A 12,248-nucleotide genomic window follows, 5' to 3' on the forward strand; every position below is an offset into this window, starting at 1 on the left:
CCCTTCTTGTCTAAACTGTTTACCATCCATGTTTCACTTCCGTGCATGGCTACACTCCATACAAATACTTATAGAAAAGATATCCTAGCACTTAAGTCTATACTCGATCCTCCCTAGTTCGACCATCATCAGTTATTTTGCTTCTCGAATAGCAAAACTCATTTACTACTTTAAGTGTCTCATTTCCTAATCTAATTCCCTCAGCATCACCTGGTTCAATTCGACTACATTCCATTATCCTTGTTTTGCTTTTGTTGATGTTCATCTTATACCACCTGTTCAAAGCAGTGTCCATTCCATTCACTGCTCTTCCAAGTCCTTTGCTGACAGAAATGCAAAGTCATTGGAAAACTTCCAAGTTTTTATTTCTTCTCCCTAGACTTTAACAACTGCTCCAAAATTTTCTTTGGTTTCCTCTTCTGCTTGCTCAATGTACAGATTGAATAACATCGGCGATACAGCCCCTCATACATCTGTACTGCGTACCAAACGTAATAAAGCACGTAACTCAGGTACGTTATTATGGCTGTCATACAAAGTACTCAGAATTTTTACCTTCAGCTTCACAAATGCTACAAAGCGATTCTCGGTGGACAATACTACACGTTAAATTAATTCGGATTTATCTCAGCATCGCACGCGTTATGTCCTCAGGACTCGTAGCTGTTTCCTTGCGGCCATGTTGCCTTAATTTTCCCCACTGACAAAAGACCAGAAGTGTTGTAAGTCTGCAAGGCATTTTTCGTTTCCGAAACGATCTGCCTAACGGTCTTCAAATGTTCTGTTAAAGTCTATAATTCTCTGAGCGGAATGGGCGGGGCATCCGTCATGTTGGTACTCGATGGTTTACCTTAGTCTGGTGGAACTTCTTCCAATAACTTTGGCAGCATATCTGCTAGAAACTGTAGATACTTGTGGCTATATGAACACCATTGCACACTGACACAATTCTGCACCACAATTTGACAGTTTAAGGTCATTATTTATGTAGAATGTGCTGCCATCACAAACACCTTCCGCACTTCGCAAATCCCTCCTCATCGTTCCATATCGGAACTGGTTTTCGTGACTGAATACCGCCCAGGTGACCAGATTGGACTTCATTTGGCCGTTTGGACTACTAATGGTAGAATTTCGAGCAGTTCTTTATAGAAATGCAACCATCACCGTTTGGGCCATATTTATGTTGATCAACACGATTTTTGGGCGTTACAGGAAAATCCAAGTGTGTTTTTATGCCATGATTTTAATTTAATGTTATTTGCAGGTAAGTTTACCTCTCCGCTGCCTTGAGAAATACTGAAATATTGCAACCCTAAAATTCTACCAGCCTCCAAATAATGACTTCATTGCTAACATTTTATTGTTCTAGATAGGTAATTAGGCTGTTATAGTAGCGCGTGCATATTTTTAACTTACCATAACGCTGTGAACAAATCAGACTTGATTTTCCTGTACTTTCTTGTTACAGACTTACCCGTAATTAGAAACTGTTGCAACAGCAAATAGAAAAAAGTAGTAAGAACTGAAATGATTAACAAAATAATAACAGAGCTCAAGTACTGCCAACAATATGCAGGAGCTGGACTTGCTTAAATTACTTATGACCGACAGCCGATAGAACTACCGATAATTTAAATCTACAATGGCCTTTTCGCCGTATGATCGAAAATTTATCTTTCAATTTCTTTACACAGCCAGAAGGTCGTATGTAATTTCATTTAGGTGAGAGGGGGTTCGGACCCCTGGACCCTTTTTTGGCTGGATTCTTGGCTTCATGCTTTTTCCTTGTTCTGATGAGTGATGATTTGTTGTAGTTCTATGTAACTTAGTAAACTAGGAGAAAGAAAATTTTTCGAATTAGTTGAGTAAATCTTCACCTTTTTGTCTCTTTTTTGCCTTATATTAGCACCTTTCCCCTTCTTTTCTTTATCTGAAATTTGCACCTAAAATCCTTACCTGGTAATAATCAACCTTCCTACTTCTTTGCTTTGGCTTGAAAAAATTACTTCTTCTATTACAACATCTCCTCATTGTCACTAATCGCCACCACCACTACAATAACCAATATCACCACGTCACCGTCATATCGTAATCATTAACATCATCTGCTGTCATATCATCTCCTTCACATCTTTCCTCTCATAGTTTGATGTACGCATCCAAGGCCAGCGCCAAGGATTTACCTCACAGAGCGAAATTTTCAACCAGCGTCCTACCCTCCTCACCCCCCAACCCCCTACCCCAACCCCCCGTCTTCCTTGCGTTTTCAGAATAGTCAACTTTTTTAACAATAACATTCATCCATGACTCATTATTTTTACGTATCACATTTACTCATACGTCTTTTTGACGTGAATACGTCTGTAAGGCCAGATCCAGGTATACGACCCCAGTAAGTGAAACGGAAGTGAAATGCTTATGTTGTAATAGGTTTTGAGTTATAACCCCAAAACTACTTACGCAAACAGAATTAAGTTACGTTACTCACAGAACATGCAACTAAATGTGTTCTTTTTATTGTTCCCCTGAGCAGAGGGGAGTGTGCAGCTGGAGACCTTTAGCAACTAGCACAGCTGACTGCATTGTTGGTGGCATCACCGTTGCTTCTGCTGTACAAACTGGAAGGTCGCAGGACAGCGAGTGACTTACATATAAGTGATTTATTTGTTGAAAGAATGTGCAAAAATCGTCAGTGCCTATTTAGTCTGTGCACAGTGTGTAAAAGGAAACGGCTGTAATCGAATATCGAGGAGGCGTGCTTTCCGGCATGCCAGGAACACCAATTACGGCTCAAAACAAGCATTTTTGAGAGCACTTTCATTTATTGTAGCGAAAAGTAACTGTTACATCCTAAATAAGGTTTTTAGAACGCAGAAAGTTTCAAGATACATAGGATCAACATATAAAATGAAACAGGTAAATAAAATAAAACTTAGTCTTTTCATCGTTCGCTGCTTTTCTGGAAAAGTGATAAGTGGTTGAATACTACAAAAAATCACCAGTATTCCCCAATTAATTCCGATTTTTTGAAGCTCAGCTGTCATGTTGTAATCCAAGATCATACCAATATTTGGGCATCACGAATAGTCAGTGCTAAAGGGTGAAAACTGAGGTTGAAAACCTCTGTTTTTCATGTTAATTTGTCCATTTTCAAGGACTAAAGACAGCTAAATGCATATTATAAGTACACAGGCAGCAGTCAGCTACTTTCTATTTTTATTGTATACCATGAATGAATTGTTGTTAAGGTTTTAATTTATTACTGTTACCATAATTTCCTTTCTCTTTTATTACTACATAAAAAACCAGACAAATCATCGATCTTTTAAATTTCATTCTTCTTCAGTTCGTGAAGACATTTTCAGACTAGCGTTGGTGACATTCTGCAAAAAGACGAATATCCGGCGACAACAGCTATAAACTACCATATACACCAGGTGCGGCGTGTACCTGCAGGTAAACGCGCACGTTAAACCACGACACAGGGCAACAGGGAGGGACATTACTGTCTGAGCAATGCTGTACCATGTCTTATCCCATGTGTTTGTTGCTCCTTTCTGGCGGCATTGTTATTGAAATAGCACTGATCGCTTTCCCCATTTTCTATAATAACGTAAAATTTGAAACCAAAGCAAATTTTACGAATAAAAATTACTCCTTTTTTTAAGAAAGGCATATTTAAAATCGAAAAATTTTAACACTGCTGCTATGGCTAATGGCTATTACGGTTTTTTTACTTTGTTATACCTGAGACCAAATACATACCGAAAAATATCGGTTATTCACAACTAAAATTCCGGTGCCTGTCTTAACAAGTAGGTTTTTCTCATCCCTATCCCACCCCCTCTCCAGCTCGCCTGCATGCACCTGTTCTTAAGTCCTCCATCGTTTTTCTTCACTTGTTGAATAGGACACAAAGAGCTTGTCATTCCCTTTTGGTATTACTTTATACACTGAAGCGCCAAAGAAATTGCTACAGGCATACATATTCAAATACAGAGTACATAACAGGACGAATATAGCGCTGTGGTCCACAACACCTATATAAGACAACACGTGTCTGGTTCAAATGATTCAAATGGCTCTGAGCGCTATGGGACTCAACATCTGAGGTCATCAGTCCCCTAGAACTTAGAACTACGTAATCCTAACTAACCTAAGGACATCACACATATCCATGCCCGAGGCAGGATTCGAACCTGCAACCGTAGCAGTCACGCGGTTCCGGACTGAAGTGCCTAGAACCGCACGGTCACCGTGGCCGGCCAACACGTGTCTGGTGTAGTTGTTAGATCAGTTACTGCTGCTACAATGGCAAGTTATCAAGGTTCAAGTGAGTTTGAACGTGGTGTTTAAGTCGGCGCACGAGGGATGGGACACAGCATCTGCGAGGTAGCGATGAAGTGGAGATTTTTCTCATACCACCACTTCACGAGTATACCGTGCTTATCACTAATCCGGTAAAACATAAAATCTCCGACATCACTGCTGCCGGAAAATGATCCTGCAAGATCGGGACCAACGACGACTGAAGAGAATCGTTCAACGCGACACAAGTGCAACCGTTCGGCAAATTGCTGCAGATTTCAATGCTGGGCCATCAGCAAGTGTCAGTGTGCAAACCATTCAACAAAACATCATCGAAATGGGCTTTCGGAGCCGAAGGCCCACTCGTGCACCCTTGATGACCGCACGACGCAAATCTTTACGCCTCGCCTGGGCCCGTCAGCACCGACATTGGACTGTACATGACTGGAAACATGTTGCCTGATCGGACAAGTCTCGTTTCAAATTCTATCGAGTGGATGGACTTGTACGGGTATGGAGACAACTTGATGAATTCATGGACGTTGTATGTCAGCAGCGGAGTGTTCAAGCTGATAGAGGATCTGTAATAGTGTGACATGGGACCACTCATACGTCTAGATACGACTCTGACAGGTGACATATACTAAGCAACCTGTCTGATCACCTGCATCCATTCCAGTCTATTGTGCATTCCGACGATCTTGAGCAGTTCCAGCAGGATATGCGACACCACACACGTCCAGAGTTGCTACAGAGTAGCTCCGGGAACTCTCTTTAAACACGTCTGCTGGCCACCAGATTCCGTACACATGAACATTATTGAGCATATCTGGTATGCCTTGCAAAGTGATGTTTAGAAGAGATCTCCACCACCTCGTACTGTTATGGATTTCTTGACAAACCTGCAGGATTCACGGTGTCAGTTCCCTCCGGCACTACTTTAGACATTAATCGAGTCCATGCCACGTCGTGTTGCGGCACTTCTGCGTGCTGGCCGGGGCCCTACACGATATTAGACAGATGTACCAGTTTCTTTGGCTCTTCACTGTATATTTCGATGACGAACTGGTTACGGATCAAAGAAATATTGGTGTTGTTGTTGTGGTCTTCAGTCATGAGACTGGTTTGATGCAGCTCTCCATGCTACTCTATCCTGTGCAAGCTTCTTCATCTCCCAATACCTACTGCAACCGACATCCTTCTGGATCTGCTTAGTGTATTCATCTCGTGGTCTCGCTCTACGATTTTTACCCTCCACGCTGCCCTCCAATGCTAAATTTGTGATCCCTTGATGCCTCAGAACATGTCCTACCAACCGGTCCCTTCTTCTCCTCAAGTTGTGCCACAAACTTCTCTTCTCCCCAATCCTATTCAATACCTCCTCATTAGTTATATGATCTACCCATCTAATCTTCAGCTTTCTTCTGTAGCACCACATTTCGAAAGCTTCTATTCTCTTCTTGTCCAAACTATTTATCGTCCATGTTTCACTTCCATACATGGCTACACTCCATACAAATATTTTCAGAAACGACTTCCTGACACTTAAATCTATACTCGATGTTAACAAATTTCTCTTCTTCAGAAACGCTTTCCTTGCCATTGCCAGTCTACATTTTATATCCTCCCTACTTCGACCATCATCAGTTATTTTGCTTCCCAAATAGCAAAACTCCTTTACTACTTTAAGTGTCTCATTTCCTAATCTAATTCCCTTAGCATCACCCGATTTAATTCGACTACATTCCATTATCCCCGTTTTGCTTTTGTTGATGTTCATAACAGAAATGTTAGTTTCATGAAAATCTTAATTTGGCAACTAGAATGTATAGAGTCTCCTGAACAACAGTACACGCTATTTTGCCTTAAATTGAATTGAACGGACGCTAGAAGCCGAGCCGAGCAAAGTTTTCAACATGAGCGACAAGTCGGATTTTTCGGCAGGGGTCTCATTTGCGCGAGCACGCCCGTCCAGCGGGGCAAAAGTGCGAAGCTGGCTGCGCTGCCCCGTCCCGCGACCCAAAAGGCTTTAAACAGACGTGGGGAGGGCAGACACGTGGACCGCAGCCGACAAATTGCAGGCGTAATGAGTGCAGCCCGGCCGGCCGCTGCCAAAAATCGTCTGAAGGTTGGGGAAGGAGACGCCGATTACGAGCGCGTCAAGTGGCCGCCGCGAAAATTGCAGGCGGGCTCCTCTTTTTGTGTCTGCCCGGCCCGGCCGAATGCAAATTGGCTTTTCGGTGGGAGGCAGAAATTATTCACGTGCATCACAGTATACATAAATCAGCCTTCGTGACCAAACTGTAACGTGCGAAATATTAAGAGGGGAAGGGCGAGGAGGACAGGTCGAGGTGGTCAGAGAGGCGGGACGCGAGTAAATGCGATTGCTGCAAGTATCCGGCCGGGTAAGACCCTGTCTGCGCCAAAAAGATGAAGAGGAACGCCCGACGAGACAAGACCGGTCGCCGCCGCCGGGTAACGAGCCCGCCGCGCCCCACGAAAGTCTGCCTCTGTGCGACAAGCGAACGTGACAAAGCCAAGCTGAAAAGCGCCGTCTATTTCAAATTCAGTCGGATTTCAATAATTCGAATTTCGAGGAACCTCAGAAATAGTTTGAATACTTGAGAATGCAGTTTAACGTAAGTTTTACTGATCGAGGTGCCAGCCGGGGTGGCCGAGCGGTTCTAGGCGCTACAGTCTGGAACGGCGCGACCGCTACGGTCGCAGGTTCGAATCCAACATCGGGCATGGATGTGTGTGATGTCCTTAGGGTAGTTAGGTTTAAGTAGTTCTAAGTTCTAGGGGACTGATGACTTCCGATGTTAAGTGCCACAGTGCTCAGAGCCATTTGAACAATTTGAACTGATCGAGGAGGAATTAAGAAACACCCGGCTTCCTAAATCATTCATCCATGCCAACGAACTGATTAATCAACAGTCACACTTTCTCCACAAATCATCTTAAAAACAATCGTATGGCCTTTTTGAACCTGAGGTGTCGCCTCTCAGACCGAGCGAGAATTTTCGAACTCGCTCCCTCTGGTCAGTTATGGAGGAATGCTTCTACACTCCCCCTTTCCTTAAAGTGGGGATGTATGTAAAAATATGGCCAAAAATGTTGAAATTTTTTGCACCGTGTAGTTCTATAGAATGTTAGAAATACTGTCTCCAATTTTCAGAATTTAGTTCGTGCTGCAAATGATGTAAAAGCCACGTGTTTCAAGCAGCACCACATCCCCTTTCTACAAGGCTCTGTCCTTGTTTGCAACGTTTTATTATTTGCTACCGTCAGAGAAGCATGTGAAGAGTACAAAAGGCTGTGAGCCTGTTTACGATGCTTTTATTCAAGAAATGCACATATGGTGGAACACAAAAGTCGAAAAACCTTTAGTAACTGCATTTTGAAGAGATGCTGAAAGACAACGTTTTGATCACCTGCTATTGTTAAATTCTCCTCATATGTTGCTTGTTCAGTGATGTTAACACTGAAGGAATCAGTACTCTTCTGAGACTAGGATTTGATGCGAGTTTCTTCGATGAAAACGTATTGAAGAAGACTGATAATTTGCGTACTGTTAGTTCTGAAATGTCAGTGAGGGATGTTGCAAAAAAGGCACGCCAAGAAGATCAGACTAGAAGAAGACAGCTACATCAAGACCAAGAAGACAAAATGTGTAGTTATCGACAACACTAAGGTACTTGGCCGGCCAGAGTGACCGAGTGGTTCTAGGCGCTACAGTCTGGAACCGAGCGACCGCTACGGTCGCAGGTTCGAATTCTGCCTCGGGCATGGATATGTGTGATGTCCTTAGGTTAGTTAGGTTTAAGTAGTTCTACGTTCTAGGGGACTGATGACCACTGCAGTTGAGTCCCATAGTGCTCAGAGCCATTTGAACCAACTATAGTACTTGTTTATAGCATAAACGCAACTCTTTGCACTTCCTGCAACTGCCATTTTTCAATGTAAACGAACATTTGCTGCTGAAATACTGCAGATACATAGGTGAAGTTTGCTATAGCCTTTGTACACACTGTAATTCAACTTCCTGCGGCAAAAAAATTCAAATTGCCCTTCTGCCAAGTTAATTATATTTTTTGTGAAATAAAAGCTACTGTGTGTCATACACATAAAGTCAAAAAATCGTTGCGAGAGTTCTAAGACTGATAAAAAAACTGGTACATAGATTTGTTTATCTAATTATTGAGAATAGCCTACCACATGGTGAAAGTGATAAGTAAAGTAGCTTTTGATAAAATGGTCCTCATGCGATACTATACGTTCCAGAAGTACCCAGGAACGTCTTGACCAAATCATGGACACAAAAAATTGAGAAATCCAGTTTCTAGCCGATAACTTAGTGACAACATGTGCAAAATTCGGTTAAAATATTTCTCAAACAGCGAAAATTACGTTAGGTTACACGTACCCGTGTATTTGCTCTTACGTCCCTGTTTAATCGCCAATCCCATAGTATTTTATTGACAGTTGCGTTATTGCCTTCTTTGTTTGTCCTTAATACGTTTCGGGGTTTCCTAGACCGGGCCTCGTAAACTACGTACACTTTTTGGCTCAGTACAATACGAAACGTGTCCGCAGGAACGTTTTAAGTTTTTGTTAGCCAGTGGATGGAGGAATTGTCAGTGATACATATTAAGAAGCAGACGAAAAGGACGACGATTCTACAATAGCCAGTGCCCACAATTCTGCTAGAAAACAAGAGGATTATTCATAGAAAGACCTGCGGGAAAATAGTGATGGGAACCTTTCTGTTACTCCAAGAAAATACTTATAGTGTCAGTTAAAATCGAATTGGTTCTGACTGGTGGTAAAGAGTAATGTAGATCCTAGCAGTAATGTCATTCTTGCAGACTTTCTTTTTTTAATCATCGAATGAAATTTTTATTTGCAAGTTTAAAACTTGGAATTTAGTTTTATGTGAAAATTTGCTAGCTACGGAGGTACTAAATTTTTCAGTGCATAATATTCAGTCCTCTTAACAGCTCGTTTATGAGCACTATTTTAAAAAACCCTCTCAAAAATATGTGATTTTGTGCGATAAAAATAAGGTACAGTAGGGCAATGAAATCAACAAGAAATGTTTCAACAACACTTAAATAAGTATAAAAGTAAATGTTATGTAACGCAAATTAAAATTTTCAAATGATTTACGTCTTAAATCTTGGTTCACACTAGGGATCTTAGAGAGCATATCTCGCAGTATAAGTTACAGAAAAATCATATCCTGAGTTAACCCTTAAAACATAGTATGTGTCTGAGTGACACGCACGCATTTTTCTTTTGTTAGATTGACAATATTGTTTGCACTATTGGCGGGAATGTCTCTGTGGTTTCACGCAATTTCTTTGTCAGTCTTGCGGTGTGAACTACTGTTGATAGTGACGGTTATACGCCGGCCGCGGTGACCGAGCGGTTCTAGTTGCTTCAGTCTGGAACCGCGCGACTGCTACGGTCGGAGGTTCGAATCCTGCCTCGGGCATGGATGTGTGTGATGTCCTTAGGTTAGTTAGGTTTAAGTAGTTCTAAGTTCTAGGGGACTGATGACCTCCGATGTTAAGTCCCATGGTGCTCAGAGCCATTTGAACCATTTTTTTGACGGTTACACGCGAAGTAATGCAAGGGCTCGAATTTTTTTCCCAAAGTTTGTTCCGTGCGATGACTTGATCAAAATGCAAACTGAGCTCAATTCTATCCTGGAAAAAATCATCACGGTTGAAGAACAACTTGCGAACCTTCCATAAAACGAGAAAGTGCAAAATTCATATGAAGAGCCACAGGAACCGGCATTCAAGCCAACGTGACGCGCGTATTGAACAACATCTTAAAGAAGGACTTTTCTCATAGCTTCACGTGGTTGTAAGAACGCCTCATTTTATATATATATATGTACGTATCATTTATATCTCTTTTTTTTTTTTGCCATCAGTCTTCTGACCGGTTCCTGTGCTAAGCTCTTCATCTCGGAGTAGCACTTGCTACCTATGTCCTCAATTATTTGCTATATGTACTTCAATCTCTGTCTTTCGCTACAATTTTTACCCTCTACAGTTCTCTCTAGTACCATGAAAGTTATTCCCCTATGTCTTAACAGATGTCCTACCATCCTGTCCATTCTTCTCGTCAGTGTTTTCCACATATTCCGTTCCTCGCCGATTCTCCTGAGAACCTCCTCATTCCTTATCTTATAAGTCGAACTACTTAATGCAGAACTCAATTAATCTTTCTCCTGTCTCATTCCTAATACCAAACCCATATTTTCCCGTAACTCTTTCTTCTAGTCCTTCCATTAAAACCGAATTCCAATCCCCGTGACTATTAGATTTTTACCTCCTTTTATGTACTGAATTACTCATTCAGAGTCCTCATATTCCTTCTCTGTCTCTTCGTCTTCGGCTTGCAACGTCGGCATGTATACCTGAAGTATCGTTGTCGGTGTTGATCTGCTGTCGATTCTGATGAGAACCACCCTATCACTGGACTGCTCACAGTAACTTACTCTCTGTCCTGCATTCCTATTCATAACGAATCCTACTCCTGTTATACCATTTTCTGCTGCTGTTGATATTACCCAGTACTCATCTGACCAGACATCCTTATCATCTTTCCATTTCACGTCACTGATGCCCGCAGTATCTGCACTGAGCCTTAGCAACACACTTTTCAGATTTTCTAGCCTCCTTATCGAGTTAAAACTTCTGACATTCCGCGTGCCGATCCTTAGAACTTTATCCTTTCGTTGGTTATTCAACCTTTTTCTCAAGTTCACCTTCCACTTGGCAGTCCCCTCCCAGAGTCCGGAATTTTTTGCCACTGGGGATATCATCATGACACTTTTTCATTTACTGGCCACGAGTCCTGTGGATACACATTATGTGTCTTTAATGCAGGGGTATCCACTGCCTCCTGCATCCTCAGCTTTTGACCATTGCTGATTCTTCTGTCTTTAGGAGCAGCGTCCTACCCCAAGGGCAAGAGATTGCCCTGAACCTCTGTTAGCTCTTCCGTCCTCTTTGATAAGGCCGTTGGCTTAATGAGGGTGACTTCTTATGCCGCAAGTCTTCAGCTACCACTGCTGTCGATTTTTATTCAAAATTTATGCGGTGGTGGGGTTCGAACACGGGGCCGAGGATGTTTTGATTACTAATGAAAGACGCTATCTGGAACACGGGTGCAAAGTCACTTTATTTGTCTCTAAAGAGGTGGGCAACTGTATTCATGATTCACATGTTACCGAAAAGCCTGGAATAGTAAGGTAAGTGAAACCACTCAAACCCTGAGAGTGATTGAAAACATTCGCGTAACTAAGTCTACCATTTTTTCCCATGAAAATACGGGATACCTGAAAAGTGTGTGAGCAACTGATAAATAATATCTGAAATACTACGTTAACAGGACACTAAGATGAGTAAACATACGATTGAATAAATGCACTTTACATGAGAATAGTATTTTAATATCCTAAGTCAAGTGCACTCACAAATCCTTCACAACTTTGGTTGTATATTTCACCTGCGTGAATTTGATCACATAACTGTTTATTGCGTAACTATCTATCGTACAAGTCAGCACATGAATCATTGCACTGGCAATTTTGTCGTCTGAAACAGTTGGTTAATGACCGGTAACGATTTATGTTTGAAACCGAAAGCTCAGTTCCTGTTTTCGACCCAGGGATACACAGAGCAAATTCTACAATTTTAGGTAGGGCTGTTAGATTTATGTTTTTTCTTCCTTTAACACTTCAGATATTCCAACCCATCTATAACGTGCTTCTTCCTTGTAATCGCTCCAGTAATATAATTATTCAGTTAATCGTTTTGACTATGCAATACTCATCAAACAATTCTGCGCTATAAATTTCTACACTGCTTTCTTTCTGAATCAATAGTATACTTAAATCAATATCACTCCATTGTAGT

This window comes from Schistocerca serialis, chromosome 4 (genome assembly GCF_023864345.2).
Source record: "Schistocerca serialis cubense isolate TAMUIC-IGC-003099 chromosome 4, iqSchSeri2.2, whole genome shotgun sequence".
In the NCBI taxonomy this organism is placed as follows: Eukaryota; Metazoa; Arthropoda; class Insecta; order Orthoptera; family Acrididae; genus Schistocerca; species Schistocerca serialis.